Here is a 22951-nt window from a genome sequence, read left to right as displayed (position 1 = left end):
GGCATGTTAACCACCTAATTATAATAGAAAAACTTACAGAAAAGAACATTCATTAGAACTGTATCTACTATAATTTCTTAATGAATATACAACATGAAAAGAGGTAAACTAATAACAGAAATATAAAAAGCTTAATAGGTGAAGGAAGATAAGGTGTTATCAGCTCTGAAGCCTGCGAGGTCTGGAAGCCTGGGTAATCCAGGTTCAGCTAGGAGAAGCCACACTTCTCAGAGAACGTTTCAGAAAAGGTGACATGGAATGGGTGTTCTGCAGACTCCTAAGAGACCTTCAGAGAAGACATGACTTGCAGAGAAAACATGGAGAGGACAAACAGAGTGCTAAGAATAAGTCAGCAGGATGCACTTAAACTTAACGAGGCTCTGGAGCAGCTGGTTTGGCCCCAGTTTACTCTGCTTTCATGGATGTAAGCCAGGTCCCTTCGCCCACTTTGAGCCAAAGTTGAAAAGGTTCTTGTGGATTTTCTTGTGGTGATTCACCATTTACTCTAAAAATGCAACTGTGGGACAGTCCATTTTGCATATTCAGTACACAAGCGAGGTTTCCTGGAAGCCCAGGCCATGGCTAGAGGAGCACTGGTACCACCTGTTTTGAAACCAGTGTCATTTGGGAAAGTGAGGCAGTGTGTGAATATTATGGTTGGACTTTTGAAATTACATGGGCTGATTAATATCCTGATTTTCCTTCAGAGGGGCAAGTTTGCAACTTTGACAGAACGTTCGGCATTCATTCTGTATGTCCCAAGCCCTGAAACAAAATGCGAAGTTAGGCTGTGAGTATATGACCAGGGAAATTCTCTGGTGTGGTTTTGCTGAGTTTCGGGTTTTTCTCTCTTACCATTTATTAATATCCAGAAGTTGAAAGCTAAGTGATCCTCAGGGTGTATTCCTCTTACTGGTGCGCCTAACAGTGACAATACATTAGCCACCAGTGGCAGTGGGCAATGTTCTATGTGTGGAGAGTGCCTCCCGCCCATGCCTCACACCATAAGTGAGCATATCTTCTGTTCTACTGTGTGAAGAGTAGTTTCTTCTTTCACAGGTATTTTTCTTATCCTAAGTGTGGCACAGATGTACATAGTCTGCAGCCACTGAAATCAGGAATGGAGATGTCAGAAGTGAATGCTCTTTAGAAACTAAGTTTGCTTCCTCTGAGAAAAAGTTTTATGTTCAAATCCTTAATATTCGTCATCCTAAGAAAACTGTTTAGGTGTCTTTTATGAGAGCATGTGCTTCTCAGCTACCATCTTCTGTTCCTCTCCAAGCATGACGAGATTCCAATCACTAGGAACCACATGATTCTGAATATATTATGTAAACAATAATGTTAATTTTTCTTTAAATCATTCCATTCAGTTCTCTTTTTTTTTAAGATTTTATTTATTTGACACAGAGAGAGAGATCACAAGTAGAGAGGCAGGCAGAGAGAGAGGGGGAAGCAGGCTCCCCGCTGAGCAGAGACCCCAATGCGGGGCTCGATCCCAGGACCCTGAGACCATGACCTGAGCCAAAGGCAGAGGCTTTAAACCACTGAGCCACCCAGGTGCCCCTCCACTCAATTCTTATTATGAGAATAATGGACATTTTTTTGGTCAGACTACTAAAGATCCTCTTTCATTTTGCTCCTTCCTAGAAAGATTTTGGAGACTCTAGGATGAATGTGTTTTTATTTTTAGAAATGGAATTATAACATCATAATCTGACAATGGTAAGACCGTGGTGTTGTGAGCTTTTAAGTTCTAGTGCCCCAGTTGTAATTTTTAGCTTTTCTCCAAACCCAGTTTTTGAGGGGTTCGGTTAGCTTCATTCTCAGGCAAAATGATGGCCACCAGAAGCTCCAGACTGATGTTCTATCAGCTTTCTAATCCCCTTGGAGTGAGAGCTTCTTGCATACTAGTTCCATCTAAGTTCAGGACCTCACTGTCATTAGTCTGCCTGGGATTACACATTTGTGAATCATGACAAAAAAGGACTACTCTTGATTGCTAGATGTGTACCTCGTGGACCCATAATAGGAGAGCAGGCAGTTTACCACAGGAAACTCAGGTGCCATTAAAAGAATAGTGGATGCTGGGCAGGAAAAAACAACAGATCCCCAATGGAGTCTACATTGCCTTTTTCATATCAAAAGTCTGTATGCATTTCTTAATTTTACCAATGATCTGGGTTGATCAGGACATAAGTACTGAATGATTGACTTTCACTGCAGATTTAAAAGGATTAAATAAATCAATACTTTGTTATACCAACAACAACAAAAAAGATAAGGTGTTATCAACATAAAAAGGACTATTTTCTCTATGAGACGTTTTGTATAAGCCACATAGTAAACCCAAAGCAAAAATCTAGGGTCATGAAACATAAAAAATGAGGATGATCAAATCACCATAGAAAACCACCATTTTGCAAAGATAGGCAGAAACAGAGGGGAAAAGAAACAAAGGAGGAACAGGAGGAACAAGACAAGCAGAAGGCAGATGATACGAAGGCAGTAGTAAGTCCTTATGTAGCAATAGTGACTCAAAATACAAATGGATGACTTCACCAGGTACAAGGCGCAGAGTAGCTGAATGGATAAGAAAGAAGACCCAACTATATGCTGCCCCAGGAAACTAATTTCAGCTCTGAAGACACACATAGGCTCAAAATGAAGGGATGGAGAAGGATATTCTACACAAATAGAAATCAAAAGAACGTGGGCATACTCATACTTTACATAGCACAAAATAGACTTCATGCCAAAAATGATAACAAGAGATAAAGAAGGTCATTATAAAATGTTAAAATGGTCAATCTATGTAGAAGATATAATATATAATTATATACATACCCAACATTGGATCACTAAATCTATTAGGGAAATATGCAGAGATCTAAAGGGAGAAATAGACAACTGTACAATACTAGTAGAGCACTTCAGTTCCTCTATATGAGCAATGGATAGATCAGAGAGAAAATTAACAAGGGAACATTGGACTTGAACCATACTCTCAAATAAATGGACTTGACAGATAGATATAGAACATTCTATCCATCAGCAGCAGAATACACATTCTTCCTGAGTGCACACAAAACATTTTCCAAGATCACATGATAGGGCATGAAACAAATCTCAGCAAATTTAAGATGACTGAATTTAAGATAACTATTTCTTTTCTGACCTCAATAGACATACTTTTTTTTCTAGAAATCTACAACAAGTGGAAACTGGAAAATCTATGTGGAAACTAAAAACTATGTGGAAACCAAACAACTACTTCTAAACAACGAATGGATCAAAGAAGAAATTAAAAAGGATATAGAAAAATGATCACAAGATAAATAAAAATGGAAATAATAACATATCAAATCTTATGGGATGCCACAAAGGCAGGTCTGAGAGGAAAGTTTATAGTGATAAATGCATATATTAAGAAATTGGAAAGATCTCAAACAACCTAACTTTACACTTCAAGGAACCAGAGAAAGAAGAATGGATTAAGGCCAAAGTTATCAGAAGGAAGTAAACAATAAAGATCAGAGTGGACATAAATGAAATAGAGAACAGAAAAATAATAGACAATATCAACAAAACTAAAAGCTGGTTTTATGTAAAGATAAACAAAACCGACAGACTTTTAGGCAGACTAACTAAAATGGAGAGAGAAGACTAAAATAAAATTAGAAATGAAAAAGGAGACATTACAACAAAAATATATAGGACCATAAGACACTACTATTAGCAATTATAGGTCAACAAATTAGATAATCTAGAAGAAATGGATAAGTTTCTAGGAACATAAAACCTACCAAGACCATTTCATAAAGACATAGAAAATCTAGGGATGCCTGGGGGGCTCAGTTGGTTAAGCATCTGTCTTTAGCTCAGGTCATGATCCCAGGGTCCTGGGATTGAGCCCCCTTGGTGGGCTTCTTGCTCAGTGGGGAGCCTGCTTCTCCCTCTCCCTCTGCCTGCTGCTCTCCCTGCTTGTGCTCTCTCTCTCTCAAATGCATAATTAAAATCTTTAAAAAAAAATCTGAAGGGACCAGTAACTAGCAAAGAGATAGACACAGTAATCAAAAACCTCCCAACATTGAAAATTCTAGGGCTGATAGCTTTACTGATGAATTCTACCAGCATTCAAGAAAAATTAATACCAACCTCTCTCAAACCTTTCCAAACAACTGTAGAGATGAGAATGTGTCTAAATGTATTCAATGAGACAAGCATTAGATTGTCCAGACACCAATGCCTGATTGGGACACCAGAAGAAAAGTCAACTTTAGAAAAATATCCCTGATGATATAGAGGCAAAGTTCTCAACAAAATATTAGGAAGCCCAATTCAAGAACACATTCAGAGGTTTATACACTATGACCAAGGGGGATTTATCCTTGGATGTTTCAACATACACAAATCAATAAATACAACACATCCCATTGATAAAATGAAACATTTTAAATCATAGGATCATCTCAATAGATGCAGAAAAGAGCATTTGACAAAATACAACATTATTCATGATAAAAGCCTTTGGCAGATTGGGTATAGAAGGAACATACCATAATGTAATAAAGGTCATATGTGACAAATCCATGCCTAACATTATATTCAAGAGAGAAAAATGGAAAGTTTTTTCCTCTAAGATCAGGAAAAGGACGAGGGTGTCCACTCTTACCACTCTTATTCAATGTGGTACTGGACATCTTGGCTAGAGCAATTAGGTAAGACAGCAAAATAAAAGGCATACAAATTGAGAAGGAACAAGTAAAATGGTCACTATTTGCAAAGGTTATGGTTCTGTAGAGTGAAAAATCCAAAAGACTCAAACAAAAACACTTGGAACTAATCAGTGACTTCAGTAAAGTTACAAGATATGAAATCAAGATACAGTAATCAGTTGAATTTCTATACACTAAGAATGAAACATCTGGAAAAGAAATCAAGAAAACTTTCCCATTAACAATAACATCAAAAAGAATAAAATACTTAGGAATAAACTTAACCAAGGAAGTGAGAAATATGTACAATGAGAACTACAAGACCTGGCTGAAAGAAATCAAGACACAAATGGAAAGACAACCTGTTTTCATGGATTAGAAAAATAAATACTGTAAAAATGTCTATACCACCCGAGCCCATGTATAAATCCACATCAAAACACCAATGGCATTCTTCCCAGAAATAGAAAAAACAATCAGAAAATTTGTCTGGAACCACCATGTAAACGCAAATCAATTCCCAAAGACCTAGATTAGCCAAAGCAATTTCGATGAAAAAGAACAAAGCTGGAGGTATCGTACATTCTGATTTCGAACTACACTACAAGGCTACAGTAATAAAAACAGTATAGTACTGGCACAAAATCAGATACCTAGGCCAACAAAACAGAATAGAGGGTCCAGAATGAACTTCCTGACTATACAGCCAATTAATACTTGACAAGAAAGCTAAGAGCACCACTCACAAAAATTCACTCAAAATGGATCAAAGGCTTAAATATAAGACCTGATACCATAAGACTCTCAGAAGAAAGTGAAGAGAAGCATCCTTGACATTGGTCTTAGCAATGACTTTTTGGATATGACACTAAAAGCACAAGCAACAAAAGCAAAATCAACAAATGGGACTACAAGAAACCTGAAAACTTTTGCACAGCAAAAGAGACAACAAAATGAAGAGGCAACCTGTAGGATGGGAGAACATTTTGCAAGTGATATATCAGATAAGGAGTTAATCTCCAAAATGTACAAAGGACTCATACAACTCAATAACAAAACCCAAACAATCTGATTTAAAAAGGATAAAATTACACATATCTTGCTGAGCACTAAGGTACAGAATTGTTGAGTCATTCTTTTGTACACCTTAAACTGATGTAACACTGTATGTTAATTATACTTCAACAAAAAAAATACACTTTTTTCCTAAGAAGACATAAAAATGGCCAACAGGTACATGAAGAGATGCTCAGCATCACCAGTCATCAGGGAAACGTAAATCTACACCACAATGAGGTATTACTTCATGTCCAATGGAATGGCCTTCAGCAAGAAGACAAGTGTTATCAAGTGCTGCTGAGGATGTGGAAGAAGAGAACTCCTGCACACAGGTGCTGCGGCTACAATGGAAAACAGTATTGAGGGCCCTAAAAAAAATTAAAAATAGTACTCGATATGATCCTGTTACCGATATGATTCCACTTCTGGGTATTGATCCCAAAGAAAATTAAAACACTAACTCAAAAATATATGGGGTGCCTGGGTGACTCAGTGGGTTAAGCCTCTGCCTTTGGCTCAGGTCATGATCCTGGCATCCTGGTATCAAGCCCAGCATCAGGCCCCCTACTCAGTGCGGAGTCCACTTCTCCCTCTCTCTCTGTGCCTTCCCCTGCTCATGCTCTTGCTCACACTCCCCCCGTCTCTCAAATGAATAAACGAAGCCCCCAAAACATGTATGTACCCCATCTCATTGCAGCATTATTTACAATAGCCGAGATTTTGAAACAACTGTGTCCAACGGTAGATGAATGGATAAAGGAGATGTGGTGCCCACATACCATGGAGTATTACTCAGCCATGAGAAAGGAGGACATCCTGCCGTTTGCTACAACATGGAGAGACTTTGCGCACATTATGCTAAGTGACATCAGTCAGAGAGAGAAAGAAAGTACTATACAGTATCACTAACACTTGTTATATAAAAAAAGAGAAACTTGTAAAAACAGAATAAAATGGTGATTACCAGGGGTTAGGGTGTGGGGGGACAGGGCAGATGTTATTTAATAGTACAAACTTCCAATGAGTAGTAAAGAAATCCTTAGAAGGATAATACACAGCACAGTGCACACAGACAATGTTGGATGAGGAACATCAAATGTGCTAAGAGACGGGAACTTAATTATTCTAACTACTAAAGAGAAAGGATGATTATGTTAAAGTGGTAGAACTGTTAATGATCACTACAATGGCATCATATTACAATGTATGATAGTAACAATGCTCTAGGTCAAATATATTTCAAAAAAAGAAAAGGGAGCAAAGAAATGTAAAAGATAAGGCATGAGAAATGAAATATTCACAGATTCAGAGGTAAATGGTAAATAATTACTATGTTCTATCATTACATGAAAGTTTTTAAATACTCATATAATTACCTACATACATGTTCACATGCACATATATGGATAACCAATACTAACTCGGTTCAATGTGTATTGACCTATAAATATAGATGTGGAAACATTTTTCATGAAAGATGTCCCCCTAGAAGACTGATATAGTAAATTGATAGTATTTTCCTAACTTGGATTTTTTCAGAAAATTTTAAATTTTTGGTGGGTAAAGAAGGCACTTTATATATAACCCCTTGTCCATTTCTTTGAATCTTTAAAAGCCAATGCTATCTTCTTTTTATCAATACTATATATATATATATATATATATATATAAATGAACACATTTCTTAGAGGAAATTTATAAAATATGGACAAGCAAAGAGAAGAAAATGATGATTGTCCAAAAAGAACTATTTTTAGCAACTTTATGTATATTGTTTCAGATGCGTTTGTGTGCATATGGTCCTGCAGCTATGGATATATTTTCTACAGTATCATCTTTAGTGCCTGTTAATATTTGAGCATGTAGATACATAAATATACTATCTGTTTCCACTTGGGTGAGGCAGCTCAATCTCTAATGCTCATGGTATACTTTTCTGTCTTTCTTCAAAACTTATCATACTTATTTCTTCTATTAACTGTTTTCCAATCATGCTGAACATTTAGATTCTTAACATTTTCCACTATCCTAAATATTGTTGCATTGAGTGCCTGTGGACCAAAATCACAGGGAAATTCCATGATTATTTTCTTGGGATAAATTCTCAGATATAGAATTACTAGGTGAAAGGGCATTTACATTAAGGCTTTTGTACCTATTGCTCATAAGCCCTTCCAGAAGTTTGTGCCCACTTTCACTGTCCTCAGTTCTGTGTGTGATCCTGGTTTCTTCCAGCTCGAATATTTTACCAATTTGCAATCTGTCAATCATCCGTGCTGCTCAGAGTTTTGGAAGTTCACCTTATCACATCCCACTGAAAAGGTGCAGGGCCGACTAATCAAAAACAACTACAACCAGGACATGAACCTGAAGAATTTAAAGAAAGGATGAAGTGCAAAATGACCAGACTTGGGGCAATCACTAAGATTTATGAGATCTTGTTTCATTTTTCAGAGTGAAAATAATACGGAAGGGAGTAAATCACTTCTTGGACTTATAATGTGCTATGAAGAGGTGGCAGAGACAAATTTCATTTTCTTCACGGTCTTTTAAATTTAGTCACGAGGAAAATCTTTACCCTGGAGAACATTTTACTATCAAAGTAGGAAAGGAAGGCAATTTTACCCAAGTTCAGATCCACAGTTCCAGATAAATAACCTCCTAAAATAAACAAACAGCTGGAGGTCCAGACTCCAGTTTTTGAATATCTGAGAGACTACTCTCTGTAAGATGGACCAGATTTCCTTTTTGTAACATGGGAAGATTTGGATGGAACAGAGGGAATTATGGGAAGAAGGCCATGTCCACTCACCCTCACACACAGGTGCTTCCTTATCCCAAGTGACAGTACTGCCCAACAGGAGACAAGCCGAGGAAGGGGAGCCAATGAGTCGATACCTAGAAGCAAAGAATGGAAAAATTATACTCTACACTTATTTTCTACTTAAGTCACTATGAGAAAAGAATTGTGGATAGATGCTACAAATTACAGGCAGATTAAAACAGGAGATGTCAAGGAAGAAACCTCATTTCCATCTGAAAATTGGTCATTTCTAAGGACAGGTTTAATTCTCACCGCTTTCATCCATGTTTCTTGCTAGTCCCTCATTACAGAATGCAGTAATGCCCTTCTTCATCAAGGGACATTTTGTACTTGTCTTTAGGGAACCTCAAGAGCTATTCTATCCATGTGCACATCCACCCAGGAAATGACAAGCTCCTTGATTAAGGGAAAATATCTTATTGAAATATTTATATTCTCTAGAACCTCACCTAGAGACTTTTAGCCACGTGGTACTTGAAAAATATCTGTTGAATGAAGGATAGGATGATGGTTTTGCTAAGATGACTCAAATGTAATAGATGGGAATACTTACCTATTGTGCCATAAAATCATTCAGTGTAGGTCACCAAGATTGGAACATTTCATCACTTATTTTTTATTTAGTAGGTATCTATACTGTTACGGTAAGAAATGTCACAAAGGATATTCAGCTAAGGTATTCACACATTTCGTGTAGAGTAGGGTTAAACTTGATGAAGTAAAAGATAAGGGGTATAATGCAATGTCATATAATAGTGAGTAGTTACTGGAACAGCTAAGAAGGTTGCTTCTTGATTATCAAAGACGTGATCAGGGCAGTAACCATTTGTAGCAGAGACTCCTGGTATCTCTGTTATCTACTTTCTTCTTTCTCATTAGCGATGGAGCCCTGTATTTTTAACTGGGCTTTTGGGCATCTTCATTAAAGGTTCCCTAGGGTTGGGTATAGCCATGTGACTAAGTTTTAGCTACAGGGATGCACCTAGAGGGTTGGGAGAAACTTCTGGAAAGTGTCTTTAAAGGAATGGCTGTTCCTTTCCTCCATTGTTTCTCTTGGCTGGCGAGAGCTGGACCATGTGATGACACAGAGTCTCAAGTGGAAGGATCCCAGGTTTATGTGGATCACGGAGTCCCCTATTAGCCCTGGGTTTGTACGTTACTGTTTTCTTGAAGGACTTCCCCCGCTTCTTAACCTGAGAGGGAAGTAAACTATTATCTTGTTTAAGCCTTTTATTTTGTTTGTTCTGTCTTTTAACCCACTGAGCCACCCAGGCGCCCCTGAAGATAAAATAAAAGAACTCTACTGCAAGCGAATGTAGCCAAGGCCTACTGGGAGCCAGTGGTTGCACAGTATCTGAGAAGTACCCAGAATTGTTGTTCCACCAAAAATGTAAAATAGCCCATGGGTCTCCTCTGAGATCCTGGAGGTTCCCAGGGCACATCAGCCAACAATTTGGGAAATGCAGCACTCCACTAACCTTTGTCTCTAAAGTCGAATTGTCTATTTATATTTACTATAATTGTTAACATATTCATGATTAGATCTATCATCTTATTTGTTTTTATCTGTCCTTCCTTTCCTATGTTCCTTATGCTCTTCTCTTTTGCCTTCATTTTGAGAATGCAAAAAGATTTTATTTATTTATTTACAGAGAGAGAGAGAGACAGAGAGAGAGAGAGAGAGCACGAGCGTGAGTGAGCAGGTGGAGGGGCACAGCGAAAAGGAGAGAGAGAATCTCAAGCAGACTCCGTGCTGAACAGCACCTGAATTCATCTGAAATCAGGAGTTGGACACTCAACCACCTGAGCCACCCAGGCGTCCCTATTGTTATTTCTTCTTATTAGATTATTTGTTACACATTCTTTCATAGCTCCTTTAAAGATGACATGCATCCTTACCATGTTAACATGCAATGAACAATTATTTCCCCAGCAATGCAAGAACTGTAGAAAATGCTCACTCCACTTACTTTCTCCCTGTCTTTTGTTCCATCATGTTTATGTTTTTAGATTCTACATATATTTTATGCTCCCATTAGCCATATTCAGTGTACACCCTGCCTGCTGCTTGCTGGGCTACAATCATTTGTTACTAAGCTGGACCCTTATAGTAATGGATTCCATCAGCAGGCTCAGCTAAGATTTTGAAAATCTTTGAAAATATGTGGTTTACTAAGCAAGCAGCTTCCAAAGACATCCATGCCCTAATCCCCGGAGCCTGTGAATGTTACCTCATATGGCACCAGGCTTGCAGATGTAGTTAAATTAAGAATCTTGTGATGGGAAGATTATCCTGGGTTATCTGGGTGGCCCTCAATGTAATCACAAAGGTCCTTGAAAGAGGGAGGCAGAGGATCCAAGATAGAAGAAGGAGATTTTAAGACATTCAAGTGCTGGCTTTCAAGGTAGAGAAAGAGAGCCATGACCCAAAGTATGCAGGCAGCCTCTGGACGAGAAGAGCAGGGACCTAATCTCCCTTGGAGCCTCCAGAAGAAACACAGCCCTACAGACCCATTTGAGAATTTGACCTCCGGGATCATAAGAGGATAAATTTCTATTGTTGTAAGACACTAAGTTTGTGATAATTTTTTAGAGCAGCAAAAAGAAGCTGATACAAGAGATATCAATGTATAGTTTTAGAAACTGGATTCTGAGAACAGAATTTGAACCCAAATTTGTCTTCTTCTTACTGTGAGGTAGAAGTAAAAAATGTAAATTGGAATAATAGCTGAAATAGAAAGAAACATATGAGTCTTCACTACAGAAAGCTTGATCTGGTTTCTTTTCCTCCTTCATTCCTAATCCCTCATATATTAATCCCCGTATATTAATATCAACTCCATAAACTCACCTACCATAGTTTATTTAAAAAAAAAAACTTCAGATTCCATACGAATTTTAGGATTATTTTCTCCAGCTCTTTGAAAAATACCAGTGGAATTTTGATCGGAATGGCATTAAAAGTATAGATTGCTCTAGGCAGTATAGACATTTTAACAATGTTTATTCTTTCGATCCAAGAGCATGGAATGGTTCTCCATCTTTTTGTGTCTTCTTCAATTTCTTTCATGAGTGTTCTGTAGTTCCTCGAGTACAGATCCTTCACCTCTTTGGTTAGGTTTATTCCCAGGTATCTTATGGTTCTTGGTGCTATAGTAAATGGAATAGATTCTCTAATTTCCCTTTCTATATTTTCATTGTATACAATAAAGCCACTGATTTCTGTACATTGACTTTGTATCCTGCCACATTACTGAATTGCTGTATGAGTTCTAATAGTTTGAGGGTGGAGTCTTTTGGGTTTTCCATATAAAGTATCATGTCATCTGTGAAGAGAGAGAGTTTGACTTCTTCATTGCCAATTTCGATACCTTTTATTTCTCTTTGTTGTCTGATTGCTGTTGCTAGGACTTCTAATACTATGTTGAACAAGAGTGGTGAGAGTGGGCATCCTTGTCATGTTCCTGATCTCAACGGGAAGGCTGCGAGCTTTTTCCCACTGAGGATGATATTTGCTGTGAGTCTTTCATAGATAGATTTTATGAAGTTCAGGAATGTTCCCTCTATCCCTATACTTTGAAGGGTTTTAATCAGGAACAGATGCTGGATTTTGTCTAATGCTTTTTCTGCATCAATTGAGAAGATCATGGGGTTCTTCTCTCTTCTCTTATTGATTTGTTCTATTACATTGATTTGCGAGTGTTGAACCATCCTTGTAACCCAGGGATGAATTCCACCTGGTCATGGTAGATAATCTTTTTAATGTGCTGTTGGATCCTGTTTGCTAGGATCTTGTTGAGAATCTTAGCATCCATATTCATCAGTGATATTGGTCTGAAATTCTCCTTTTGGTGTGGTCTTTGCCTGGTTTGGGGATCAGGGTAATGCTGGCTTCATAAAAAGAGTCTGGAAGTTTTCCTTCTGCTTCAATTTTTTGAAACAGCTTCAGGAGAATTGATGTTATTTCTTCTTTGAAAGTTTGGTAGAATTCCCCAGGGAATCCATCAGGTCCTGGGTTCTGGTTTTTTGGGAGGTTTTTGATCACTGCTTCAATCTCATTACGAGATAATAGTTTATTCCGGTGGTCAATTTCTTCCTGGTTCAAATTTGGGAGTTTATAGTTTCGTATGGAATCAGAAGAGACCCTGAATCACAAAGGAAATGTTGAAAAACAAAAATAAAACAGGCAGCATCCCGTTACCTGATTTCAAGCTTTACTACAAGACAGCATAAAAACAGACACATAGACCAGTGGAACAGAGTAGAGAGCCCAGATATGGGCCCTCAACTCTATGGTCAAATAATCTTTGACAAAGCAGGAAAAAATATACAGTGGAAAAAAGTCTCTTCAATAAATGGTGCTGGGAAAATTGGACAGCTATATGTGGAAGAATGAAACTCGACCATTCTCTTACACCGTACACAAAGATAAACTCGAAATGGATAAAAGACCTCAATGTGAGACAGGAATCCATCAGAATCCTAGAGGAGAATATAGGCAGTAACTTCTTAGATATCAGCCATAGCAACTTCTTTCAAGATATGTCTCCAAAGGCAAAGGAAACAAAAACAAAAATGAACTTTTGGGACTTCATCAAGATCAAAAGCTTCTGCACAGCAAAGGAAATAGTCAACAAAACAAAGAGGCAACCCACGGAATGGGAGAAGACATTTGCAAATGACAGTACAGACAAAAGGTTGATATCCAGGATCTATAAAGAACTTCTCAAACTAAAAAACACACAAAACAGATAATCATATCAAAAAATGGGCAGAAGATATGAACAGAGACTTCTCCAATGAAGACATACAAATAGCTATCACACACATGAAAAAATATTCATCATCACTAGCCATCAGGGAGATTCAAATTAAAACCACATTGAGATACCACCTTACACCAGTTAGAATGGCCAAAATTAGCAAGACAGGAAAAAACGTGTGTTGGAGAGGATGTGGAGAAAGGGGATCCCTCTTACACTGTTGGTGGGAATGCAAGTTGGTGCAGCCACATTGGAGAACAGTGTGGAGTGAAATTGACACATGTGTGCACCATGAAACTATTACCACAATCAAGATAACAAACATTTCCATCACTCCAACAGTTTTCTCATTTTGCTTTATAATCCATCTGTCTCTCTACCTCCTTCTCTAGGCAATCTCTGGCCTGCTTCTTACTACAGATTGATTTGATCTTCTAGAATTTCATATAAACCAATTCACTTGGTTTGTACTCCCCCCCCCCATTTTGTTGGTCTAGCTTTTACACAGAATGATTATTTTTGAGATTCACCCACGTTTTTGCATATATAAAAGTATTTCTTTTTTTTTTTTTTGCTGGGTGATAATCAGTTGTACCAATATACGTTAATTTGATTTGCCTGTTTGGCTGTTGAGTGCCATTTAGATTATTTTTAGTTATTGGCTAGTACAAATAAAGCCACTATGAAAATCCTGCCCAAGTCTCTGTGTGGTTAGTTGCTTTCATTTCTCTTGAGTCAATACCTGGGAGTAAAATGCTCAGTCATAGACACATTTGAGTTTAGCTTTTTAAGAAATTTCCCAAATGCTTTCCAAAGTGGTTGTATCATTTTACCAAGGAGTAGTGATTCCAGTCTTCACCTTATTGCCAACACTTGCTATGGTCAATTTTTAACATTTTAGCTTTTCTAGTAGGTGTATATTGTCATCTCATTGTGGTTTTCGTCTTGGGTGTCAGAGTCCACCTGGAAATACTCCTGATTCAAATGTGCATTCAAGGCAGATGGTTTTATTCTGTGCTAGAAGCACAATCTACTTATTACTTCCATGTTCTGTTTCAAACATAAACTGTCAACCTGGACTACACTCTGCTCTCCATTCTGCATATTCTACTCTTTTATGAAAAGATCTGCAAGTGTTTTATTTAAACACTTCTATCAGTTAAAGAAAAAGAAGAGCATGCACTTCTAAAAATTTTATATTTTAATGTCAAAATCTTTATATATTGATATTATTATTATACTATATATTATATTTGGTATAATATATAATCTGATTTAATATATAATAAGATACCTAGGAATAAACCTAACAAAAGAGGTAAAGGATCTATAGGAACTACAGGACACTTATGAAAGAAATTGAGGAAGACACAAAAAGATGGAAAAACTTTCCATGATCATGGATTGGAAGAATAAACATTGTTAAAATGTCTATCCTGCCCAGAGCAATTTATACTTCCAATGCCATCGCTATTAAAATACCATTGACATTTTTCAAAGAGCTGGAACAAAAAATCCTAAAATTTTTATGAAACAGGAAAAGACCTGAATCACCAAGTAAATGATGAAAAAGAAAAACAAAGCTGGGGGCCTCATGTTGCCTGATTTCAAGCTTTATTACAAAGCTGTGATCACCAAAACAGCATGGTATTGGCACAGAAACAGACACATAGACCAATGGAACAGAATAGAGACTCCAGAAATGGACCCTCAACTCTATCGTCAACTAATCTTTGACAAATCATGAAAAAATCTTTAATGGAAAAATAACAGTATCTTCAGTAAGTGGTGCTGGGAAAATAAGACAGCTATATATAGAAGAGTGATAATGGACTATTACCTTACATCATACATAGGAAAATTCAAAATGGATGAAAGACCTCAATGTAAGACAGGAATCCATCAAAATCCTAAAGGAGAACATGGGTAGTAACCTCTTTGATATTGGCAACAGCAACCTCTTTCAAGACACATCTCTAAAGGCATGTAAACAAAAGCAAAAATGAACTTTTGGGACTTCATCAAGATCAAAATCTTCTGCACAGCAAAGGAAACAGCCAACAAAACTAAGAGGCAGCCCACAGAATGGAAGAAGATGTTTGAAAATGACATTACAGATAAGGGGCTGATATCCAAAATCTATAAAGAACTTTTCAAACTCAACACTCAAAAAATTAATAACCCAGTCAAAAAATGGGCAGAAGACATGAACAGACATTTCTCCAAAGAAGACATACAAATGGCTAACAGACACATGAAGAAATGTTCAACATCACTAGCCATCAGGGAAATTCAAATCAAAACCACACTGAGATACCACCCCACACCAGTTAGAATGGCCAAAATTGACAGGGCAAGAAAAAACAAATGTTGAAGTTGTAGAGAAAGGGGAACCCTCTTACACTGTTGGTGGGAATGCTCTCTGGAAAACAGTATGGAATTTCCTCAAGGTGTTAAGAATAAAGCTACCCTACGACCTGGCAATTGCACTACTGATATATATACCAAAGATACATATGTAGTGAAAAGAAGGGCCACATGCACCCCAGTGCTCATAGCAGCAATGTCCACAATAGCCAAACTGTGGAAGGAGCTGAGATGCCCTTCAACAGATGAATGGATAAAGAAGATGTGGTCCATATATACCATGGAATATTATTCGGTCATTAGAAATGATGAATATGCACCATTTGCACTGACATGGATGGAACTGGAGGGGATTATGTTAAGTGAAGTAAGTCAAACTGAGAAAGACAATTGTCATATGGTTTCAGTCATATATGGAACATAAGCATTAGCACGGAGGACCATAAAAAAAGGGAGAGAAATCCAAAGCGGGAGAATCAGAGAGAGAGTTGAACCCTGAGACTATGGACCCTGGGGAAACAATCTGAGGATTTCAAAGGGAAGGAAGGTGAGGGGAGGGGGTTACAGGGTGATGGATATTGAGGAGGGCTAGTGTTGTGATCAGCACTGTGTGTTATACTTAGCTAATAAGTGATTGAACACTACATCAAAAACTAATTATGTACTGTACAGTGGCTAACCGAACATAATTTTAAAAATTTATATATTTATGCTTGATGTTTAAAAATATTTATACATTCATAATATTAGTATATTATGTATTTGGTATATTACATAATCTAATTTAATATGTAATAGTATGATTCTAATATATAACTTGGCATGCTATATATAAAACATTAATTTATTATATTACAATACATATATATTTTACAGATTAATGTATATTATAAATTACAAACCACATAAACTATGCCAACTTAATACTATAAATTATATTCATATCATATAGCTTAAGAAGCTATTATGTGTGATATTTAATGCAATTATATGTTAATTATATAACAATGAATTATAATTTATAATGTCCTCTAAATAAATATTGCATAATATATAAATATAAACTGTTATATAACAGAAATATAACTATTTTATATTACAGGTAATATATTATGTATAGTAAAATATTAAATATATTTAAATATCTATACTAGTTTTTATTTATAACCATGTAATTTATATTACATATAAATAGAAATTTAAAAATATGATACAGATGAAATAAACATTTTAAGTGCTTTGCTAATCATGATGATTTAACATAATCATTAATTAACATCTACAAGGACATAATAGTCACAATGAGTTTCTCTGTTTACAACAAGTGGATGTAAAGCTATCATTTCAACCAGTCTTGTTACTTTCTGAGTTTTTGGTTTTTGTCAACTTTTGGTCACTTGTAATTAGACTGACAATGTTTCTTCCTCTTCATGTCTCTGACAGAGAGCCTGCATGTGTGTATGCCTGTGTGTGGGGCTGTGTAGGTATGTGTGGAAGGTATTGTCAGCTATGCTGTTTTCTTATTTGCTTAAGCTGTTCTTATTAGAATTCTCTTCATTCTGCTTCTATGCAGAAAAACTTTGAAGTTACTTGTCCAATCACAAGATTTATATTAGATAAAACGAGGTAATATAAACCATAAATCTGCTCATCTGAGCGTATCTGAACCCAAAAGGTGGCAAATCACAGAAAGCGACTGGCCTTCCCTCCTTTCTACCTAGCCATCTTTATACACAGCGGGGCAACAGAGCCGCATCTCACCCAAGGACCAGAAGAGGGCGCCAGAAGCTGCCCTATAGTCTACACCGTCCTAGTAGGCTTAATAGGCCAATTTGTCCGTAAAATAACTACCTCTGTGAGTCAGCCTGCGTGGTCATTTCTGGATTCAATCCTTACCTGTTTCTAAATCCATGCTCCTTCCCACTCAGCCTTCTCTGATCACCGAAGCTGAGATTCTCCCTTTACAGACATGTGGTGGCGGTTAAACTCTCTTGAGGGACGTTCCTACTCAGGGCTTCATATATCTGCATGGGGATTTTCAGGTTTCGTAACCCTGTCACATACACTACACCTCATTTGCTTTTTACAGTTATCCTCTCAGACTGCCAGATGTGAATTATGTCCATTTGATATACACGGACACTGAAACTCAGGGAACTTATTGACTTGCTGACCCCAGGCACATAACCACTCAGTAACAGAGGCTGAAAAAACCCCCAGAACCCTGGCCTCCCAATTAAGGAGATTTCACAAAACCCTACCACCCAACTTCCATATGCATGCGCCTTGAAGACACAGCTCTCTCATCACGTCCAAAGTGCTTTGATCAGCATTCCGTCAGCACTTTCTGTGCCTACATTCCTTTAGCAAGTAAATTACCAGATAGTTTAGCTGTTTCACATTTTGAAGTTATTATGATAACCTTAGTAAATATATATTTGTATATATTTTGCAATTAACATTCCAGTACGAAGAGGACCAGATACTCATAAGGTCCACAAACATTTCTAAGCACTGACAACAGATTGCTTAGTTTACTTGGCATGCCTCTCTTCTGAAAATAAAACTTTCAGGTTTTATCACGTTTCTTCACTTGACAGGTTACTTTACGATGTCTAAGGAAATAAAATACTAATAACAACTCTTTAAAAAAGATTATTCTATCTATTCACTTGACAGAGCTCGATCCCAGGACCCTGGGATCAGGACCCGAGCCGAAGGCAAGTCGAAGGCAGCCGCTTAACTGACTGAGCCACCGAGGCACCCCAACAACCGCTTTTTAAAAAAGATTTTACTTATTTACTTGCCAGGGAGAGGAAGAGAGAGAGAGAGAGACTGAGCAAGCGGGGGGAGGGGCAGGAAGAAGGAGAAGCAGGCTCCCTGCTAAACAAGGAGTTTGATGTTGAAATCATGACCTGAGCCAAGGGCAGAGGCTTAACGGACTGAGCCACCCAGGCGTCCCTAATAACAACTTTTGTGGAAACTTGGTTTTACCTTGTTCCTTCCTCTCTTAGAAGAGAAGGCACAATCAGTAATGAATGTGTAATGTCTAGTGACAGTGGAGAACAAAATCTGTCGCCAAGAAGAGGCTGGACAAAAGCAATCAAGACTCTCATTTCAACTAAGATGTTGTCAGGGAGTCCAAGCAAACTAAGACGACTTCTCAGAAGACCAAAAATAAGAGAAGGATTCTAAATGAAGGTGTTTACCTATTCAAAGGGAAGGAAGGACAGGAAGATGCCTCCACAAACTTTCCAAATAGTTATAACAGGTTATATTTTTTACTAACCGCATGACTAAAATACCACACTGTGTAAACCTCTCACATTTCCCTTCTGTCTGCAGCTTGTGACAGCGAGGGCCCTGGAGCTTCCCAGGAGCTCGCCTTTCTAACCCCAAGTGCTGCCATGGGATTTGTGCAAACGAAGGCTCTCTGTGAGTGTCTGTGGTGGGTTGGGGGCGCGGGCGGGTGAATGCAGTCTGATGCAGGGCAGTGTAAGGTGAGAACTTCACCCCCAGGACTGCTTGTCCAAACACCCTGGTGAACGAAGGGCAGAAGTAACGGCTGGGGGATAGAACATGAATAAGTAGCAGGCTCTGTGCTAGACCCCGACACGCTTTATGCCATTCAAGTAACACTACCATGAGGTGGAGATCAGTGTTTGCCACCGCACAGAAGAGGAAATCCTTTCGGACAGGTGTAGTAACTTTCCTCACACTTAAGAACTTGCTAAAATTAGAACCCAGGTTAGTCGCATTTCCCACCACCCTTTCCTTCGCTGAGGTCAGCCTCCACTCTGCTTCCGCGGGGCTTCGTTAACACACCAAAGCAGGTAATTACCCGCGGCACCTGCCGAGCACCTGCGCGCTCCCGGCTGGCACCACACCAGCGCCCCCAGCAGGAGGCAACTCCTCGCTCACCCGGAGGCCACCAGGGTCCCCGCACAAACGGGGACCCCAGAGCCCACCCGCCTTTGCGCGCCACCCCGAGGACCCGAAAGCCCAGCCCCGCGTCTCACCCCAGGCGTCCCGCAGCGCGAGCAGCACCAGAACCGCCAGGAGGGCTCCTCGCGAGCCGGAGAGAGGGGGCTCCGGCGGCCCGAGAGGCTGCAGGCTGCTCCGAGAAGACGCTGCCATCCTCCGCAGGACCTCGAGTAAGTAGGTGCGACCTCGAAGGCAAGCGCAGGGAGCGAGGCGAAGAGGTGAGACAACGCACTCTGCTCCCAGAGTCTAGGGAGCGCAGCGGGGAGGCCGGGACGGAAGCCTTTGACCGCAGCTTCCCCTTAATGGGCGAGGTCTTGTTTACTCCTCATTTGCATTGTTTCCAGCGAATCTGGCTCTCACCGACCACCTTAGGGACGCATCTACAGGAGCAAAACTTGGCGATGCTTCAGCTCCTTGATGCAGTCCGCGCCGAGGATGGGCGGCCCCGGCTAAAGGCGGTGATTCTCCCAGCCCGGCTTTCACACGCCCCTGCGTGGCTTTTCCCTTTTGCAAGAATCCGCGTGGGTAGGTCAGCGAACGAAAGGCCAGCTCTCTGTGTTAGAGCCACAATTTTGGACAAATATGTGCAGTGTACGGGAAAGATGAAGAACCATTTCCTTTATGTTGAATTGAGATATACCAAGCCATTGAAAAACAATTTTTAAACAATGACTTAATCAGATTTGCATTTTTAAAATACAGTTGTCTATACTGCGGAGAGACTGGATTGGAATAAGGCAACAGGGAATGGGGCTGACCAGCAAGGAGGTTTTGCTATCATCCAGGTGAAATATGACCGTGGCCTTGACCAGAGATTAAGTGGGCAATTAAGACATCAGAGACAGAATCCACAAAACTTATTCATGCGTTGGATTTTGGTTACTCCCTTTCTTAACGTGAGTGGTGAGGAAAAGAAAGGAAGCAGCAGTGAGCCTCAGCATTCAAAATGAATGATGGTGCGATTTATTGATATAAAATGTGGGGGACAAATTTGGAGCAGGGAGTTAAGCATTCAAAGACCAGAGAAATGAGAGTGTGTGGTAGGCTGAATAATGGCCCCCGAACTCGTCCAGCTCCTAATTCCCAGCCCAGTGACTACATCATCTTCCGTTGCAAGAGTAGTTTTGCAGTTGTGATTGAATTAGGATTTTTAAAAGAGATTTTATTTATTTATTTGACAGAGATCACAGGTAGGCAGAGAAGCAGGCAGAGAGAGAGGAGGAAGCAGGCTCCCTTCTGAGCATAGAGCCTGATGTGGGGCTCCATCCCATGCGGGGCTCGATCCCAGGACCCTGGGATCATGACCTGAACCAAACGAAGGCAGAGGCTTTAACCCACTGAGCCACCCAGGCGCCCCTAGAATTTTGAGATGGGAGATGATCCTGGATTATCCCAGTAGGCAGTGTAATCACAGGGGGCCTTATGGAGGAGACAATAGATAGAGCAGGAGAAGGTCGTAACTGAAGGAGAAATTAGGAACTCGCTGCCATGAGCCAAGGAATTATATCCACCTCTACAAGCTAGAAGAGGCAAGGGACAGATTCTCCCCTGGAGCTTTCAGAATGAACCAGACCTGCCAAAACCTGTTTTAGCCTTGTAAGATTCATTTTGGACTTGTGACCTCCAGGCTTGTAACAGAATAAATCTGAATAATATTCCATTGTGTAAATATACCACATGAATGGATATTCTTTATCCATTCATCTGTTGAAGGGCTAACTGACAATAATAATAATAATAATAATAATAATAATAATAATAAAAAGAATAAATCTGCATCGTTTTTGGCTACAAGGTAACTTGCTACAGTAGGAAACATATGAAAGAGAGAAGGTAACCTGACCAAGGGAGAGTGTCAAAGGCTCTTTTTTTCTTTTTTAACTGAGAAAGACTTGGGCTTGAGACAGATGGAGTTTTAGTGGGAGCTAGGGAGGCATAGGAACATTCTAGGAAAAGATTGGGAATATAGTTTGTGGATTATGGAACTGGACTTCCAGAAAAGCCAAAAAATAAGGCCCTTTGGAAATGGGTGGAAGAGAGTCAAAATCTCAGGAACTGATGGTACTATTAAGTGAGAACATGTAGAATAAATTATTAAAAAATCAGGACAGAAGCATTTGCATGTGGTTCATGGTTTTTAATATTTTTGTGTATAGTGGACCCCTCTGCTTCTTTGGTCAAGCCTATGGACCCCTTCTCAGAATTAATTTTTCAATGTGTAAAATAGAGTACCTAGGATTACAAAGGAAACTGGTTATACTGAAGTTTAGTTCTAGCCATGAGCCTTTGGAGGTCTGCAGCCTCTAAGATAAGGACCCCAGTTTTAAAAGTTAGATAAAACAAGAGTCAGTTGTTTGTAAAGTAAGAGTTGGAATGAGTTGTGTGGAGAGTGGAGTAATTGCAAATGTCACGTGCTGTATTGAGCGGAGGAAGGGAAGGAGTGGGAAAGTATAATAGCAGATATTTTGGTAAACATGTTAGCCCTTTAGCTAACATGCATAGCTATGATTCATGGCATAGCTATGATTCATGGTGGGGAAAAGATGCTCAAGGTAGAGAACTACTCTCCCTCTTCTCAGTGCGGCTTCCCTAATGGAGACCCACATACACATAGTCCAGCAAATGTATACCACTGAGTGTGAATAGCCCAGCTCACACATTCTAGAATATGGTTTTACTTCATTTATCCCTTGTACTCAAGTCTCAGCTCCTATCCTCACCAGTTGAATAAGGGGAATGCCCTAAAAGCTAGGTATGTTTCTCATTTTCCAGCAGTTTCCATGGGGCTCTCTCCCAACACTCTATTGCAAGAAATATTTATTTTGATCCTTGTCACATCTCCTCTTTAATTTATCCAATACCAAGCTCTCAAGAATCTGATACCATCGTTTTAAATGAGTCTCCACAGAGCAATGGAAGGAGATGCCAGAGCATAGTAGGCTGAGCAAAAGGGAATAGAAGATCCAACTCCCAGCCTCACATCACAGGCTATCAGAACACACACTCATTATCACTTTTTTTTAATTAAAAGATTTTATTTATTTATTTGACAGACAGAGATCACAAGTAGGCAGAGAGGCAGGCAGAGAGAGAGAGAGATAGAGAGAGAGAGAGGGAAGCAGGCTTCCTGCGGAGCAGGGAGCATGACGCGGGGCTCGATCCCAGGACCCTGAGATCATGACCCGAGCCGAAGGCAGCAGCCCAAACCACTGAGCCACCCAGGCGCCCCTCATTAT

At 39.2% G+C, this 22951-nt stretch overlaps 1 pseudogene; it reads left to right on the top strand.

Annotated features, from left to right (window-relative positions):
* The first annotated feature begins 299 nt into the window (after positions 1-299).
* LOC116575921 lies at positions 300-1150 on the top strand (annotated as a pseudogene).
* The last annotated feature ends 21801 nt before the right edge of the window (positions 1151-22951 follow it).

This window comes from Mustela erminea, chromosome 17 (genome assembly GCF_009829155.1).
Source record: "Mustela erminea isolate mMusErm1 chromosome 17, mMusErm1.Pri, whole genome shotgun sequence".
NCBI classification, from domain to species: Eukaryota; Metazoa; Chordata; class Mammalia; order Carnivora; family Mustelidae; genus Mustela; species Mustela erminea.
Note: the sequence above shows the minus strand (reverse complement) of the source record. Positions and strands in the feature narration are given on the sequence as shown.